Below are 18,584 nucleotides of genomic sequence, written 5' to 3' on the forward strand. Positions count from 1 at the left end.
CGGCGCTGGCCCGGCGCGCACGCGGGCGCTCCCCGGGCGCCGCCCGCGGGCTTCTCGGCGGCCACCGGATCCGCGCAGCCTCTGCGCCCAGCCCGCCAGGTAGGCCGGTTCTCTCCGAGCTGGGCCCTTCCCGAGGGGGAGCGCTCCCCGGGCCCGGGATGGGCGGCTGGCGGCTGCAGGGGGGCGCCCGGGAGCCGGCGCGGCTGGCGGGCGGCTGGCGCGCGAGAGGGGCTCCCGCAGCCGGGGCAGGAGCGTGCCGCCCCCGCAGCAGGTGCCCGGGAGTGAGCCCGTGCCCGTCGGATGCGCGGCTGCGGGAGGACGGGGCCGCGGCGCGCAGAGCCGTGCGGAGGAAAGGCAGCCGGGACGCGGGGCCCTGCCAGCGTCTCTGCCCGCAGCCCATCCGTGGTGCATCCTCACGCAGAACATGCTGCTCAGGTCTGGTGCCCACCCTTAACCGCGGATGGCGCAGAAGTGGGCGAAGGGCAGGAGGGCGAGCTGATTTTCACAGGCGGCAAGCAGGTCCCCTGCCAGGAAGGGGATCAACAGCTGGGGTTGCTTTGCTGAGCAAGAAAGGCCCGTGAGCTGGAGCGTGGCGGCGGAGTGCAGAATTATGGCCGTTGTGGCGGCCATGGGGACAGAGGCCTTTTCTCCCTCTCCCATTATATGGTCATCCCACGGAGCTCATTGGTGGGAGGTTCAGGAGAGACACCGGAGACTTCTGCGTGGAGCACAGGGTGGAACTATGGCATTTACTCCCCCAGGCGGTGCTGACGGCCTTCTCTTGGGACGGCTTTAAAAGGGGACCAGGCCCCTTCCTGGTAAGGCGTAGCACCGGCCGGAAGTCCTGGCGGCTGCCAGAGCCTTCAGGCCCCTGGGCTGGAGCTCTCCAGCCGGAAGATGCTCTGTACCCAGAGCTTGCCTGTGAGGTCATGTGGGTGCTGGAGTGTCCAGAACGTGGACCGGATGGGACTCCCCGTGTGACCCAGCAGGGCTTTTCTCATGGTCTCTAAAACGCTGCAGTGCAGGATGGAACCCCGGTGGGCCAGAGGTTCCCCACCTCTGCAGGAAAGTCTTGGCCGCCTCCCCAGCCTGGGGATTATGGGAGTGGCAGTCTCACACATCTGGGGGGCACCAGACTGGTGAGGGCTGGCCTCATCCCTGCCCTGAGCTCAAAGGCTATCGCACTACTTGGTAAAGAGATCAAGAAACAGCCTGAAGGCAGCATTCAAAACCTACCCAAAACCCACGATTCTGAGAAGCCATAACAGTCACCAGCATGCACTACCTTCCTAATCAAAAAGAATCTTTTGATTGGATGGGAGTTCAGAGAACCAGGCATATTATGTATTCACCCAGTACATAAACAAAGGGCTGCTTTCTTGACCATGTAAATCACTATGACCTCCTGAAGATACATCACTGTAGCAAAAACAGTATGTAGAAGTCACACATTTAATCTGAAGCAGCAGCTCTGCTCCTGCACCTCCTTTCCAGTTCCAAGGCATCACACTCAGAAACGTGACGTTGCAACCAAGGGCCCCTTCCTTAGTGCTGAAAATCCTGCCAGGCCTGGGCCCTTTCGGACCACCAGATGCTGTGCCCGCAGCTGCCAGCCAGTGTTCAGGACTGGCCGGAGTGGCAGGCTGGGGCTCGGGAATCTGGGTTCTGGTCCCCCCCCAGGACTCAATGTAACCCACCTCACAGGGTTGTTGTTGAGATAAAACGGAGCAGAGAAGAACTTTGTGCTCCTCACAAGGGAAAAGGGGCAGCAGAGCAATGTAATAATAGTTCTCCTTAGAATTTGTAGAGCACTTTGGGGTGTCCAACCTAGGCAAGAATTCTGTAAGGCTCCGTTACGCCCCAGCCTTCCTTCATGCCCCTCAAAAGATTTTTAAGATGGTTTAATATTTTCTTACTTGGATTGCATCAAACTGAAGCAAAAGCTGCGAAGTTGCCACCTTTCTGATTTTCCATGCATGGGGTGGGGGGGGTGTTATGTGTCCTTCATCACAGCTCTTTGTGGTCCTAATTTGTGCAGATTTGATCGCAGGCGTCGCTACAACATGGCTGTGCAATGTGCTTAGCAGCACATGCCGTGACTTTTAGAAGCCTGCACGGGATAGTAGAAGACTCTGAGGATGGACCGGTGCGATTGTGTATTTGGGAAGCATCATGAACTCCAGCAAAACCTTTTTCAGTGTGGGCGTTATATAAACCCCTCACCTAGGAACAAGATGCGGGGGAACAGCAAATACACCCACCATCCAAGAATATCCCATTGTATACTTTATGGCATCACATAACCCGGGCGGCTTCACATGCCCCCTCCTAGCATGGATCCCTTTGTCTTGGAAGCTCTGGTGAATGCTCTCCAGGACAGCCTTCTCCTCCCTGTTGCACTCCAGAGGTCCTGGGGTGCAGCTCCAGGCCTTCACCACGCCAGCTGGGATGCTCAGAGCTGATCCACAACATCAGAAAGGTGAGAGGCTGCCCAAGAAAGCAGCACTTCTGGGAACTGTTTTAGGGGAAGGTGGAATGGGGAAGCTTCAGCGGAAGTTAGGCTTCCAGATGAGCCTGGACTACGCACTACCGGACTTTTCACATTCTTATCAGCTGCTTTTTACGTCGACAGTACAACCTTTGAACCACAACAAACGCTCTTTTGCAATTCCAAATTCTGCTTGAGCTACACATTTTATTTCTGGTGTTATGCTTGACCTTGAGAGCCCAAGGGAAGGGAGCCTGCCTGTTTCAGTCTGCTTCAGGTCTTGGCTAACACTAAAGGCCAACTCATATGGATGCTGGAGCTGCAAGGGACATGCCCTGGCTGAGGTCACCTCTAGCGCATGCACCTCCTGGTCACAGATGTGCTGCACGGTAAACACACGGGTGCTGAAGCAAAGAAGGATATTCCAAAGGCCATCCCAGACCAGACAAAGAGACAGGTGGCAGACGAGAGACGAAGATGGTTCTGACATCCCTTCCCAGCCAAGGGGACCAGGATGGAAGGAGAGGGATTCCACTGGAGAGGGAAGCTGGGGCATTGCTCCTGGCAGTGGGGCAGATTGCACCAAAGTCTTTCTCTGGTGTAGGCGTCCAGTTGTAGGTTCCCCTGAAAGGGTGGGGGAAAGACCTCACCAGGAGACCTTCAGCGTGGAAGTCATGGGTCTTCACAGAACCAGGTAGGCAGTTTCCACAGGTTTCCACTTGCTAGACTGTACCTTCAACTTCATTGGCCATTTGCCTCTGAATTGCCACTTGGAAAGGCTAATTGCTTCATGCTCCGAATCTGACCAGCTTTTTCCAGTCCTGTACATTTCTGCAAATCTCTAATAAATATTTTACCCTGTTCTCACCAAAACCCAGCCTGTGTGCTTTGGGGGTGAATGTGGGGAGACTCACTGGGAAGAGGGCGTGATCCCTTTGTGAGCCACCCCGAGGCTTTGTTGCGATGGGGGCGGCATAAAAATGTTTTAAATAAATAATTAAATAAATAAAATCCCGCCCACATAGATTTAATCACCAGCAAGCAACACGCGAAGCAAAACTCTCACCTAGCTGTGCTCCCCTACGGGCACCAAGGGGCCTCAAGGAGGCCAGCACAAGAGCCCTCGGCCAGTCCCTCCCAAGAGACCGCGGGTGCTCGAGACAGGATGGGCTGTTCGCGTGGCGGCGGCTCCCAGGACCAGCTCTGGGGCCAGGACACCAGGCCCCCCGGGGCACACATTAAACGCTCCAGTAGCACCAGGGAGCAGGCCGACCCTTCCTGGTGGAGCTGGCGACTGGGCAGACCAGGTAGGTCCCTGGGAACGGGATGGTCCACCTGTTGTTCCACAGTGCATTCCTCTCGCCCAGTGTCCAGACGATGGCTTTCCACGCACCGCTGAAACCCTCTGGGGAAATTTCTTCCTCCGCTGCACTGCACTGCACTGCACTGCACTGCACTGCACTGCACAGCTTCCTACAAGGAAACTGCTCCTTCGTTTGGCAAGCTCGCATTTGAGTTTCTTATATACATATACATATGCATAGCACACACAGCACGCCAACTGGCAGAAACCTCAGAAAGGCCGAACTCCCCCAGAAGGCAAAACGCGCCTGAAGAGCAGGTGTGTTTGCCATTGCGTTGGCTTCATGCGTTGGCTTCTGGCAGGTATGTAATTAGGATGGACACAACCTGGACAAGGCCACAAAAAGACTCTCAAGAGACTGTACGGTCGATGGATGCTTCCTAAAAGTACTGTATGAATAGCATTATTGAAGTGCAGTTTTATTGGGCCGACCGAAAGAAAACACAATGTGTGTGCAGACGCTTGAGATCTTCAGATCTCTTCTTCGGACAAGATGCCAAAAAGCAACTGAAAGGTGAAATCAGGTGGTCTGCAGATCCAGAGTCAGCTGACCACAGACACCTCTGTCCAGATGACACCTGGATCTATACAGCATGTGATCTAAGCATCTAGGCTTTCCCTCTCTCCTATCCCACTCCACCTGCCTTTTAAGCTCTTGCCTGAAGACAAGACTTGGGGAGTTTCAAAGTTTGCACAATCATGACAGGACAGGTGGCGGGGGGGGGGGGAGAGCCCTAATAAACAGCATTGCAACAGCAACATGGATTTGGGGATAATTGTAGGGCCCACGTATTTCATGATCTTTCAACAAGGCCAGCTTTGCCCTTTTGCTACCATAATGAGGGGAGACGTCTTTTCTTTCGTATGGCACTGCGTGTGTTTTGAAGATGCAAAGGGCGAAACGGTTTGCCCGCCACCCTCAGCCTGCAGCTGAACGCAGTGAAGGGCATTGCATTCCAGAACAGAGCCAGCGGGGGAGGCGGAAAGCCAAGGCACGCGAGGTTAGGCAGAAGAGTTCCCGTAAAGCCTTTGGATGTGGTTCACCTGTACTGCATGAAAAAGCTCTGGCCGTGATAAAGGATTGCAGTGGCTCCTGTTCTGTTTCAGGGCACATCTGAAAGTTCTAGGTTTGGCTTAAAACATGCTTCACCATGAGCTCAGGTAGTCACCCGAAGGATCCCTTTCTCCTGCACGCAGTGCCAGTTCCTTCCCATCCACCCCATGCTCTAGCGCTGGAGCTGGGAGGCTTCAAGGGCTCAGATTCAGACTGTCAGCCCTAAAGTAGAGTCACTGACCTCAACGGGGCCCAGCTGGCTCCTGACTAATCCAAAGTCCCATTGATTTCAGTGGGTATGACTAAGGACACCATCCAGTGTGGCCATTTGTGAACCCCTGAACTTGCAGGTTTCCAATGGAAGGAGGACAGGAGAAGCGAATGCATGAGGATCACCACGAATGTGTTAAAAAACACACTAAGCCATCTAATCTTGTGGCAACTGCCCTTTCAAAAGCAAAGGAGATCAGCATTGCACTTTTGCAGACTTAAATCTAGAAAATATATTTTTTAAAAAATAAAGTATTCTGGCAATTACAGTAGGCAAAAACTCTTGCAGTAGACGCAGCTGTGGTATCTCTTGATATATTTAATTTGGATGAATAGGGTTGTACAAATGAAAAGTCATTAGCTTACCTGCCCAAATCAGGAGGGACGCCACATTCATGAAGATAGATTTGAAACTAAATTAGGGACCTCTCGAAATCAGGAACAGCAAATTGATGATACAATTATTATGATATTACTTGAAAGGAGTAGGAGTGGAGGAGAGAGAAATCACTCACAGAAGAAATGAAAGGCAAGCTTTGCATCAACATAGGTACGGAGGTCAATGCTTCATTTGTACAAGTCAGCCAGTCCACCGTGAGGGTGAAATTAAAGGGCATGTTTTCAGATAGCTTACATTGGAAAATTTAAGCTCTGCAGATCATTTTAAATGGAGCAGTGGAGGGTTGCCTATCCTAATCTGAAAACATGTCCATTTTTCACAAAAAGAGATAAAGACATTCTCGTAAACTTGCAAATCCAAGAGTATTATGCTAAATAAGTGCTATGAAGCGACCCAAACTACATAAAACTAAATTACCCTTCCTCATTGGCCGTCCACAGCTTAATGGAAAAGGTAAATAAACTTGATAAATCATGATTGAAAGGATTTTCCATTTCAAAGAGTTAAGGTAAGATTTTAGGGATTATGTGCCTTGCAGAAACAGTATTTGCTTTCCAATTCCACATATTGTTGGCTGGGGAATCCACATGTGATTGATTGACCCATGAGATTTGCATTCTGCCCTTCAAAGGAGAACAGAAGCTGCTTCTACATGCGGAATCCCCAGCAGTCTCCCTTCCAAGTAATGATCGCACCACACTTGGAGTCTCAGCCGCCCAGCTTCTGTGGGGCTTCAGCAAGGGAACTGTACGCCAGGGACCCTGCATTTGGACTGGTGGCCACAAGTGGTCACGCGGACTGGAAGAGAGAGAGTTGCATTCGTCATGCTGGCTGGGCAGAGTAAATGCCCATATTAGTGTGGGTTCCTCCATGTCAGAAGCCTGATCAGTAGGTGCTTTCCCTCCATGGGGTGCGTTCATCGGTCAGGCCAGCCCACCCTGAGAATAAACTGGTGTGTCAGTGGTTGACAGTGAATGGCAGCCCCTCCAAAGTGCCCAAGGGTTCAGCAAACTTTCTTTTTATTTTTTTATTTTTGAATTTATATCCTGCCTTTTTCCTACAAAGGGCTCAAGGCAGCTTACATCGCCTCCTCCATCTTATCCCCACAACAACAACCCTGTGAGGTGGGTAGGGCTGAGAGTCTGTGACTGGCCCAAAGTCACCCAGTTGGCTCCATGGCTGAGCGGGGACTCGAACCCAGATCCTCTGAGTCCCAGTCCCACGCTGCAAACCACTACGCCACACTGCCTCTCTTTTAAGCCCGAGAAATAAGTGCAAGGCTTTGTTGCATGGAAAAAGAGACTTGTGCAAGTGCGGCGGTGGCACCTACTTGTGGGAGTCCAAAATGAGAAACCTCAGCGGGGAGATGACCTGGGAGACACCTGCTCTCCAAGTAGAGCAAGCATGTGGACATGGGCCCAGAAGAGCAGCAAATTTGTTACCCTGCACTCTTCGGGCCTCTGCCAAGAGACGAGTCCTCAAGGAAAAGCTTAGCTGCAAGGTGTCTTGCTGGTAACAGGGCAGCAGGTAGTTTCATGAAGAGCTCCTCTAGTGCGGCACACTTCCCCACGCTTCCTGGGGACTGCAGCTGCTCCTGGACAGGGTAATCAGCAGAGGAGGAGTTGACAGGGCCGTGCGCCTACACGTACTTTTGTCCCCGTCGACAGACCCTGCGTAGCCCCGTCAAAAGCCCCGTTTCAGAGGGAAGCTGGGGCTTTGACGGCAGCCAGGGCTCTGGATGGACCGCCAACATGGCGGCTCACAGGATTCTGCCTCCTCAAGTCGCTGGGCTCTGGAGCATCTCGCCACGTGACCCGAGCACTATTATTTATATGGGGAGAAGCGCTGTGCTTCACAGAGATAGCCAGTCCAAAGCTGATAGATCTCCGCCCTGGGAGGATTACAGTCTAAATAGCAATGATGTGGAAGACACTGTTTACTTCCGCTTTTTTCCTTCATAGCAGAAAAAAGTCACCGAAAAGTAAAGATGGGTTAGCAAGAAAAGGAGGTAAATCATGAGATTCCTTTCCAAGTCAGCGCCAGTTAAAATCTTCATGAATAATACAGAGTCAGGGGTGAATAATGAGGGAGCCACATCTGTGGAGGTGATAAAAGGTGGGGACAGAGAATAACTTTTTTTAGTAAGGTTCTGGGCATACAGTGCAGAAAAATGCTAATGAGGACATTACCTAAGAGGCAACCTATTCATTATTTATTGTAACGTATTTATTATTTATTTACATACCACCTGTCATGCTCCTATTTACAGGTGATGCACAGGAAGAGAGAAAAATATCCAATTCCAAACTGAGTCTAGGATATGATGAAAGCCAGGACTGCCCAACATACCATATACATGAATGCAGGGTAGTTAGCGGTTCACGACAAAAGCACCATCGCTGTCACAGCACACAAAGGGTCTTCAGTGCATGGCATTGTTAACTCTCCTGGACTCTTCGCAAGGCAGGCAGGATATCAGCAAAAACATCGGCCACTCCTGGTTTTTCAGTCCCTGTGGCCGTGAGCTCTTGCAAGTCCGTGGGGCTGATCTGAGTCAGTCACTTGGGAAAACAGTAATTTTTTAGGGCACACAGAGCATGACCTTGGTCACAGCCTGGGGCTTATTAGAATTCTGAAGAGGACGCTTTTGGGACAGCCCCTCTGATGGCAATAGCACCCCCACTGGATCGAGGGAAATCCCTCTCCAAGAAGCCCGCAGGCTGATCATGCAGTCCATAAAACGCTGTCAAGACGGCCAGGAATGTCAGTGTGAGTCAGGATTTCTGTTCGCCTGCAATCCCTCAGTTCCCCCTAACAGGCTCCAGTGCTGGAGCAAGAGACCCCTCAGCCATTTCTAGATTCAAGCTTTCCACTGAACCATCATGTACACAAAATTACGTTTTCAAGTCCACTTCCCCGACTACGAATCGTGGCTTGTCCTCTCAGGGACCACACTAAAAGACAGTTGCACATGGCTCTGGTGTGATGTCTAAAGAGAGCCACGGAATCAACTGGCATTAAAAACCTCGCTCACAGCTCTAGCGACCGTGTTGGTGCATTTTGAAGATTAAAGAAGTCGGCCTCTCCAGCTGGTATTTCAAGGATCCTAGCAGGAGCAAATGCTCTTTCCAATGTGGAACATGGTTCTGCCTTTCCATTTTCAAGGGAAAGAATAAAATAAAAATTAAAAATGCATTAGAAAGTGAAGGGAACAATGTGGTGATGTGTGTGGAGTTTTTTTTCCCCCTACAGATTGTTATTGGTAGAAGATCCTTTGTGAACATATATTTATAAACAGCTTGAGTCCTAAAGCTTGACCAGATGGAAACGTGCCGGCAAAGAGTTGGACTTCATTCAGCAAGGGACTGCAGCCAATGGATGAGCTGACTTGCAGCAACATATGCCAAAAATGGTCACTCGTATAATTTCTAAGTGTGACTCTTACGCAGCAGATGCCAAATCTATGCAAACAAATTTAAGTGTCTTTTAGGAAAGCAGGAGAGCATTGCAGAAATGAGGAAAAGGGAGAAAAATAACAGTGCCCAGTTCATACTGATCTTCCTCTTGGCTCCCACCGCCCCGCAGGAGAATTTCAATGCTGAAATCTTCTCTCAGCCTAACTAAACAAAAGCTTTCCAGTCCATCCCAGGTTGCATGTTGTACTTTTTAATCACAGGTACTTCCAGTGACAATCCCCTGTTTGTTTGGAACATTGAGTGGGAGGAAAGCTTCAAATGTACAAATAATTTTGTGACATCTCCTTGAAGCAAGCGCTCGCTGTTTCAAGCACTGTGCAGAGAGAGGAGCAAAGCTCCAGAGAGGTAACTGCAAATAGAGATTAATGTGTGTGCTGCTGACTTCCTTCCATGGAAAGAGGATGGCAGAGATCCAGACAATGGGGCCTCTGCATGAACAGGCCAAACAAGGGAAATCATGTGCTCACAAGGAGGGTGTTTGGAGGCCACCACATCACCCAGGAGTGCCAGATTACCCCACCGCCGGTCCTGGGCTGAGTTGTCAGGGAGGCTGAGGGAACCTCAGAGTTTCCCCGCTCTTTGCTTTCCTGGCAATGGCTGTGCTCGCACCGGTGAACGAGGGGCCAAGCGAGCGGCTTTCTCTTCTCTCTGGGGGCATCCTAGGCGCCTCACAGCCCTTGTGGGCATGTCTGTGCAGTGGGGCGCAGGGAGCCAGGGTTGATCGGCCGCTGCCCAAGCAATGGCAAGTTCTGAGCAACCTCCCTTGAGCGGTTTTGTTCAGAGTGGAGCAGTTGGCAATTACCTCCAAACGAGTGGGAGAACCATGGTGCTACATGCAGCATACAGAAGTGGGCATCAGAGAATCATACACCAGGGAAAGGGGGAAGGTCCCGAGACTCAAAGGGGCTCGCACCTTCCACCTCTCGCTCATCAGACGCTTCTGAAAGTCAGAGAAGGTTGGGGGTCGCTCGCCACTGCTTGTCTCACAGCACCTGCTGCCGCCCTCGGCCGTGGCACTCCCTGCTGGCAAAGTGCTCCAGCCTGTGCGTGCAGGTTGCCACAAGGACCCTTGTGCACTCAGGGCCGCCAACAGAGCTTGCGAGAGCAAATCCTGCAGGCCAAGGATGGATTTTGTAGCACGGGGTTTTCAGGCCACAGCCCAGGGGAATCTCTACCAGTCGCAGGATGGACTGAAGGCAAAAAGGAGGAGGCCAAAAATGCAGAGAATAGAGGAATACTAGAATGTTTTAGGATGAACTTCTTACTGTATGCAGCTAAACTGTTGTTATTTGCTTTTCGGCGCCAGGCTAAGACCTTTTTATTTAAAACTTATTTTAACTGTTAATTATTTATTAACTAGGGTTTTTTTAAGCTGAGAATGCACTGGGGGGTGTTATTTATTGTATTATTTATTGTATAATTTTAGTATTTATGTGTTGTGAGCCACTCCAAGGCTTTGCTGCGATGGGGCGGCATAGAAATGTTTTAAATAAATAAACAAACCAACCAACCAACCAACCAACCAACCAACCAACCTTTGGAGAGGCATTCCAGCCTCTGAGAATGTGGAGACAGGAGGGGGCGGACTCTGAGAAGTGAGGAAGCCACCAAACAATTTGCAAGAGGGAGGAGGACAGGAGATGCCCTCTGGGGAGCTCCAGAGGGCCAGAAGCAGCTCTGGGAGCACTGGGGTTTGCCCTCCTGGAGGCTCCTGCTCCTTCCAAATCCCCACCAGGCAAAATGGATCTTGCTCTTGCATGGACAGACCTGGACTATGGGGTCCTTTTTGTGGAGCCAAAGCAGCCCAAGCCCTCCTTCCACACACGCCAACCAGCTCCCCCGGCCAAAGCCCAACCTGGTGCTTCCATCCTCTTCCTTCTCCCAGGCAGAAAGGAGCTCCCTTCCCAGCAGGGCAAAGGAGAAGCATTTTGCACAGCCATGCCTTCCACTACTTGATGGCAGGTTTCCAGTGTAAATTCCCAAGGATTTATGCCAACACGGCAGTCAGCTAGAATGAGACAGTCCGGTCTTCTGAAAGGATCTGTTTTACTGTGCTTACTACATGCTGGCAATCCAGCTTGTGAAAACCCACTCACCAGGTCGCCTGTGACAGGTAAGATCGCCCTCCTGGTGAGCAGACTGGGAATTAATCTTCCTTCACCCCAGGCAAAGCTAAACTGCAGGTGTCCATGGCTAGACTTGGAACGTGCTTGCCACGCAACAACATGGCTACAGCCTCCAGAAGGCCCTAGGCCCAAGCACCTTGGCTAGTGCCATCTGCCTCACTCCACCCCTCCTGCTGAAACCAGCTGGGAGGAAGGGGCATCATCCAGGTAAAGCCAGCTTCCCCAGTTCGGTTCTCTGGAGATGTGCTTGACTACAACTCCCATCATCCCTACCTGAGGAAATAATGCAAGTTGAATCCCACCACCTTGGAAGAAACTAGGCAAGGATGCTGGATTCAGGTTAATGGGATTGCTTTGAGCGAGTCTTGGCAAAGCAGTTTTGCATATGAGTAAAAATGAGAACCCAGTGATGAAGCCCTTTGTTCCAAGCCGGGTTGGGTTCTTCCTTCAGGGAGGGAGCAGGGCTGGAGGGGAACTCACCCTGGGATGGCATGGCTGCCTGAATGGGCTCACCATGGAAGAAAGCCACTTCCCCGGCTCCACCTTCCTTCTTCCCCACTTCTCCAGCCCATTTGGGGCTCTGCCTAACCATAGCAAACTGCTCCATGGCACTGACGCCTGCCAGCCCTGTGCCTCCCCCTTCCACCAAAAAAAAGTGTGGGGAGGATGTAACTCCTTTTCTCTTTGGCTCGTTGCTTTAAAGGGCATCTCAACCCAAGTGCACGAGGCTCTGCAGAACTGGGGCACTTCAGTCCTCAGCCAAAGTTACATCAGATGCCTTTGCACATTGCCAGGGGCGACCTAGAACATCGAGGTGCAGGTTGCAAAACGGTTCTGCAGAAAACTACTTGGAGCCCTTTAAAAAAGCTGGTGTTAAAGTTCTTCCCTATTTAGCCTCTAAGCCGCAGTGACCAGTGGCTCTAATGTTACTAAGCAGAGTATCCATCCACTCTGGGCTTCGGTCCAAACATCACAGGAGCTGTCCCTGGTGCTGAACGTTCATCTCCAAATAGGTTTAGAACGATGGACAGCTTCTTTGCACTCCAGATGAAACCGGAGTAAAGTGCCCAGCTGGCACTGGTGCCTTCAGCCACTGCTGCATTGCAGGGCTGTGGAGGTGAAATGTGAGGACTGCTGCCGTGAGAGCGGTCCTCCCAAGCAGAACCCAAACACTGGGTTGATTCTTGCCAAGGAACTAGCCCTTGCGGTTTTCATCTTCATCTGGAGTAGGACTTTTATAAAGTTATTGGGCCTTAATTGCTCACTTTCAGACCAGCCTACCCCCAAAGACTTTGCATTCCAATAGAAGACAATGCACAGTTGCTGGGAAATTTTATTTCCTCTCAGTTGCTTGAGGATTGCTGCTAAATTTGGAGGGAATGGGGAAATTGAAGAAGGGAAGGGATGTTAGCATCCCTGCTATTCAAAATGCCCTGGTCCTTTGTCTCTGTGAGTCTTGGCTCTGCTACAGACTGGCTGCTAAACTCTGCCCCACATAACCTTAGAGGCTGGGCACCTTTAAGCAAGAGAGAAAACAGTTCAAGATAGATGCTTCTCCATTTTCAGATCCTTTGTGGACACAAGCCTGTTTTCCGCAGTTAGTATGCAGCATTATAAGCAATATGGCTAAAAGCCTGGGAAACGCAGTGGGACCATTTGGTTTCTAACGTTCCCATGCAAAGTTAAAATGTATGCAACACAAGCACAAATATGTGGCAAGTATCCTTAATTTGTATGCTGTGGGGCTTTGCTTGTAAATATCACAGGCCAAATGGATTCCTCACATTCCCTGGCCTTTGCTTTCATCATGTACAATTTTTACCTATATTCCAGTTGCAGGCAAGGCTTCATGGGTTGCTGAATTCTAAAATTCAAGGATCTCAATTAAGACTTGATACAAAAGTCTACACTACAGTGAAAAGCAGAATTGCATTGTACTTCCTGCCACAGAAGATTCTCTGTCTATGGGATACAAGATGTTACAATAAAATCCAGGCATTGACTCCTGCCTGATACATTTTTGCAAAAAGTGGGGAAAGACTGCACACACTGGAATCTATGTGAAGAATTGTTTGTATGCCTAGGGCAGGTAACAGTTGTAATTAAAAAGATTCATATGTATAGAAGCACTGTAAGAATGTCACAATGTTTAACATGCTTTCCTGGAATGTCAGAAGAGTAAGGAATTGAAATAGGGCTAAGTTAAAGAGCTTCATGCCAGGGTTGTTTTGCTGCAAGAAGCCTCATTGACGAAGCTGGATTAACATTTGTTGAGAAAATACAGGGCTGGGGCTGTTATATAATGGAAGCATCAACACAGCAACTCTCTAGTTCAGCAGGTGACAAGTGATCCTTCTGGCCGATTCTTGACTTTAGCTGGGAAGGTGAGGATCTTAAACCTTGTGCTGGATCAGAGCAAGGTGCCCTCCAAGTGCCAATCTGGTGAGGTTTACAGTCCAGTCCTGCATGTCCGAATTTGTTCTGTTGGATGATGAGCATAATTTATTTTATCCGTCCATCAGAATTGCTTCCAATGAAAATGAAAATACGATACACACATCTGCTGCAGAAATAAATTTCTGGTTTTACTCTGATCTATACAATGGGGATAGTAAAATATGTGGGTGAATCCCCCCCACCCCCATTTAATCTTCCAAGTATAGATTCCGCACAACAGCAGCTTATCCAGCTCCTGGACAAACAGAGGAAATTACAATGGCAATTAGAAATAAGGGAACTGGGAAATCACCTGGTTCAGATGAGTTTTCAAACTGAGTGGTTTATTTCTACTGTCTCGGTTCTAAAACAATCTGGATTATATTGTCCTATTTCCACTCTCCACATTGTTAAGCAATGCCAATATTAAAATTATTCCCAAACCCAGCAAGGTTCACACTTATTATGCTAGCTATTGACCCATCTTGTTAATTAATATTGATATTAAATTATTGACTGCTATTTTGTTTGATAGATTGCAATGTATTATTACAACACTTGTTCAGCCAGATCAAGTGGGATTTATTAAACACTGCCAGGAGGTTAACAGTCTCATACTACTTGTTGACACTTAATTGAATTATATTCTAATAGAACGGGCCAAGCCATCAGTGTTTTTCTGGCTGCTAAAAAGGCCTTTGACAACATGCATTGGAAGTTTGTATTCATGACACTGATCCATTTTGGGTTTTCCACTGAATTTCTGAAATAGATTAAAATGTTGAATTCAAGCCCAAGAACCAGAGTTGTGACCAACGGGTTCTTCTCAGTCTTTTTTTTTTTTTTTTCACTTGGGAGAGTCACTTAACAGTGATGTTCAGTCTCTCTATTGATATTTGACTTATGCTTGGAACTTCTGGGATGTACCTTTATACAAAGCATTAGAATTTATGGCTTTGTTCATTTTTTAAACAGATATTTGGCTATTCTTCATTTCAGAACTCCATGTGTCTTTTCCACTTTGATGTAGCTAATCAACACTTTTAATGAACTGTCTCATTAATCAATTAACTGGTCAAACTCCAATGGATAAACTTCGTATTAGAACTTTCTTGAATATTTTCTTATGTATACACACATTTAGATTTTCTACCTGTTTTTGGAAGTCAAATTCTGGTCACTATAAATGGATATTCTGCATTCTTCTGTCAGGAAAAAAAGACTAGAACTATGGCACTGGAAAGATAGAAAGTTACCTCTGATAATACAGTGAATTGAAGATGTAACAATACCTTCAATATCTGAGTCAATGACGTAACAGAAGTCACTCTCAAGTAGCTGGTGTTTGGATATTTACATATGAATACTTGTTAATTTCAAGGTTTCTTGTATCTTTTTGTGTGTTTGCTTGTTTCATTCTGGTTTGTTTTGGTGAAATTCACAATAAAGAATAAATGAAAGAAATGTCATGGTGTGCCAGCAATGCCATGTTTTATACAGAAAATTCAAATCTTTTTATTCCCCAAGAATCAAAGGGGAAGGCTGCAACTGAGGAGTACAACACGCATTTCCATGAAAAATGCCTGGGAAAGACGCCTCTTGTCCAAACTGCAAGAGGAACTAAAGAGAGTTTTAAAAGGGAAAATGATAGGCAACATGAAGGTTGGTCAGTATGACTACTAGCTGAAAATATTATTAATCCATTAGACAAAACACTTGCCTAATATGGAAGAAAAACTCTTGAGGTTTTTGCCAGCATGGACTAGATTGAATTGACGGTCTCTCTGTTCCCCGTGTTGAGCAGGAGATCTACAGCTCTGCCGTGTTTAATTGTTTTAACTCAGAGTGGCTGATGCCTTTGCCAACCAGCATTTCCTACCTGAAGGCGGGATGTACAGGAGGGGGAAATGATGACCCGGTGCAGAGCTAATCTCATTCAAAGTTTATGCAAGCCAGACATGGGTAGTGCTTTCATAAAGCAGAGGAATAGGCAAAAATCTGGACAGGTTTTCCATGAGTGACTGACAGAAAGGAAAAATTGCAGTCGGGGGCAATTCATCCCAAAGCCTCTCCCTAGGAAGCCACTCACGAGTCTTTCCAGCGTGGGGGAAGATGGAGCCCCTTTTCAGATTTCTGAGATTTCAAGTGCCCACTTGCAATTTGAAGCAGCCGCCGCACACATTCCTTGTTTCAATTTCTCACGTTTCAATCCATAACCCAGACTCTCAGTTCTCCACTCGACTCTCCTTTGTGCAAGCTTTTTCTGGTCAACAGTGTTTCCACCTTTTTCCCTTTTTAATTTGCTTTATGTAGCTGTACGGAGGATTCCTATTGTCCTCTTCCCTTTCAATTTCCCTTCTGCTATATTTTGAATTAGTCCCCTATTTCTCAGAACTTGCCCGAAAATACTTGATCACCTCTCACACATTTTGTATTATGCACTTATCCCTCTCCAATCCCATCCAATATGCCTTTATTAGTTTTCCTTTCTATCCAACTCACTTTACACTTTCTTTTTCTAGACTGCATTTCAAGAGCCTTTCTTCCATCTTTTTGCCCAGTAACAGATTAGTAGTTTCAACTAGTGCTAGTGATAACCAAGCTTCATGCGAAATGCGTAATTTCTCTTTGTAAAGCCCTTGGCATCCTCTCTTTTATTCCTCTCCTCCAAGCCTCCCTGTGTTCAGAACAGATTCATAAAAACTGAACCGAGCTCAAAGCATGCTATTTGAATATGGACTCAATCCTGGAGTAGATTTCATTCTGTTTTTTACTTTTATGGACCAGTGGCAAAAAAAGCCTTCTCTTGAAATCAGAAACCAGAACACCACATACATGCACAAAGACACGCAGCTGAACACTTTTGAGGGCCCATATTAAGGTGGAGGGATATGCTTTCCCTGACAATTTTATTGATGGCTACAAAGCACGGAAGAGCAGCCGTGAATGGGCTGGCGAGCTTGGATGGCACATTTGTCTTTCAGCCCGTGAGATTCAGCTTTACATGGGGCCTTGGGCAGGTTTTAAAGATTTGCTGTTCCCGCTTCACATCATACACACACACACACACACACACACACACACACACACACACACACACACACTGCAATTTAGTACGATCAGTTGTGCTGGCTGAAGGGGAGATACAGAATACAATAGCGCCAGCATATTACAGGGTAGCCAAGGTAGAGAAGCTTTTGCTGAAAGCTCCATGGCACCCAACTCCTTCTAATTCTCGACACAGAGATGAACCAGTGGGGACTGACTTGAGTCCAGACATTTCCAAGGCTGGGAAGTAAGCCTAGATTAAGTTGGTAAGCCAGGAGACTAACGCCTATTTACTGTTCATCACATCTTGATTCCTGAAATTTAATGGGTCTTTTCTTCCACAGATGGCTATAGCCCTTTCCTATAAAATACCACAGCCAAGAGAAGCCGAGATCCTCAAGAAAAAATTACTAGGCAAGCAACAACAAATGGATCTGTCTTTCCCTTGAAATCTCATTAAGATCAGTGTTGCTTCTCCAGCTGCCTGAACTCCAGCTGGTACTTCAAGGTTTTTCCAGTGGTCCTATGCTAAGGCCTATCTTTTTGAACTGACATTTGTAAGGCATGGATTTTTAAAGGGAATCTTGATGGCTGCAGTCTGAAAGGTAACCCTTTTAAAAATATTGCTAACTCAATTCTGCACCATGGAATTTTAACTGGATAATTTTGACTGCTTAGCTTAAACTCATCTATACTTGCTGGAATCTCTGAAGAGTCCTTTGGAAAGACAAGATAAAAATGTTGAAAATGAACTGGGGTTAATGCCTGCACCACCAAATTTGACTCCTTCAGCCCAGTAGGTTCCTTCCCTCTAGAAAATCCTAAGAACTAGGAGGTTGATCCTCTTGGCTGATCATATTCCCAAGGCAGCTCAGTTGCTGCCAGTTTAGCTGGAGAGTGTCTTTACCAGCAAGATGGACAGTTTGTTTGTTTGATTTCCATCAAAGAAATGGTGCTCAACATGGCTACTAATGGCAACCAACATTTTTAAAGTCCAAAAGTAACCATGAAAGAAATATACAGCAACAAAGCCCCAACGGAGCAGCCTGCAAGCTCAAGATCTGCTTGAGTAAAAAGGCCGTTGTTTGCTGGCAGAAAGCAAGCAAAGAGGGGCCACCTAAAGCCCTCCAGCAGGGAGCTCCATGGCTTGGGAGCAGCCGTGAGGCCTTCTTGGTGGTGTTGTGCCCTTCAAGCTAAATTCTGGTATGTTGGGCCTCATCTTTTTTGCCTTCAGCCTCATTGACGTGAAGTCCCCAAGAGCTTCTGGGATGGACTTTGGCTTGCTGGCTGGGAGATCTTCCACACCCCTGCATTTTTGTGGGAGGGGCATAATACGTAAGGCGCCTTCTTTCATCCAACCCATCATTCTCTCAAGGTTCTTCATTGGCAACTGTTCAAACACTAACCACCATATTTAAGTCTCATTTTACTGACATTACTGAATACTAGTCAATGAATTTTAGTCCAAGGACAATCTCAGAACTGTTCCTTCTGGGAAGATGAAACATGCTATTAAAGTCTTCTGTGCAAGAGGCTGAGAAAATATTGGTTTTCCTTTTGGAGTTCTTGAAGCTGCTACTAAAAAGAGTCATTTTAACAGGACAGCCATTTCTATTAGAAAAGAAATGATTTATTCCAGAAATAATTATCTACACACATTAAACATGAGGTATAAGGTTTCCTAATGAACATTTTATGTACAATAATTTTACTGAGTGTGCATGTTTTGCCATTGGTTATCCCTAGTGTATGAGTTTTATCTCATTCTGTTGAACTGAAATAAAGGCCTGGATAAAATTTAAAATCTGAATTTCAAAATAGCTTTTAAAAAAGCATTGCAATTAGCAATATCCTCCACCCCAATGATTCAGTGGGGAATAAATGCCAAAATAATCTGCAGAAAAGCGTATCTACAGCCAACAC

This window comes from Varanus komodoensis, unplaced genomic scaffold, assembly GCF_004798865.1.
Source record: "Varanus komodoensis strain SLA01 unplaced genomic scaffold, ASM479886v1 scaffold18_3, whole genome shotgun sequence".
In the NCBI taxonomy this organism is placed as follows: Eukaryota; Metazoa; Chordata; class Lepidosauria; order Squamata; family Varanidae; genus Varanus; species Varanus komodoensis.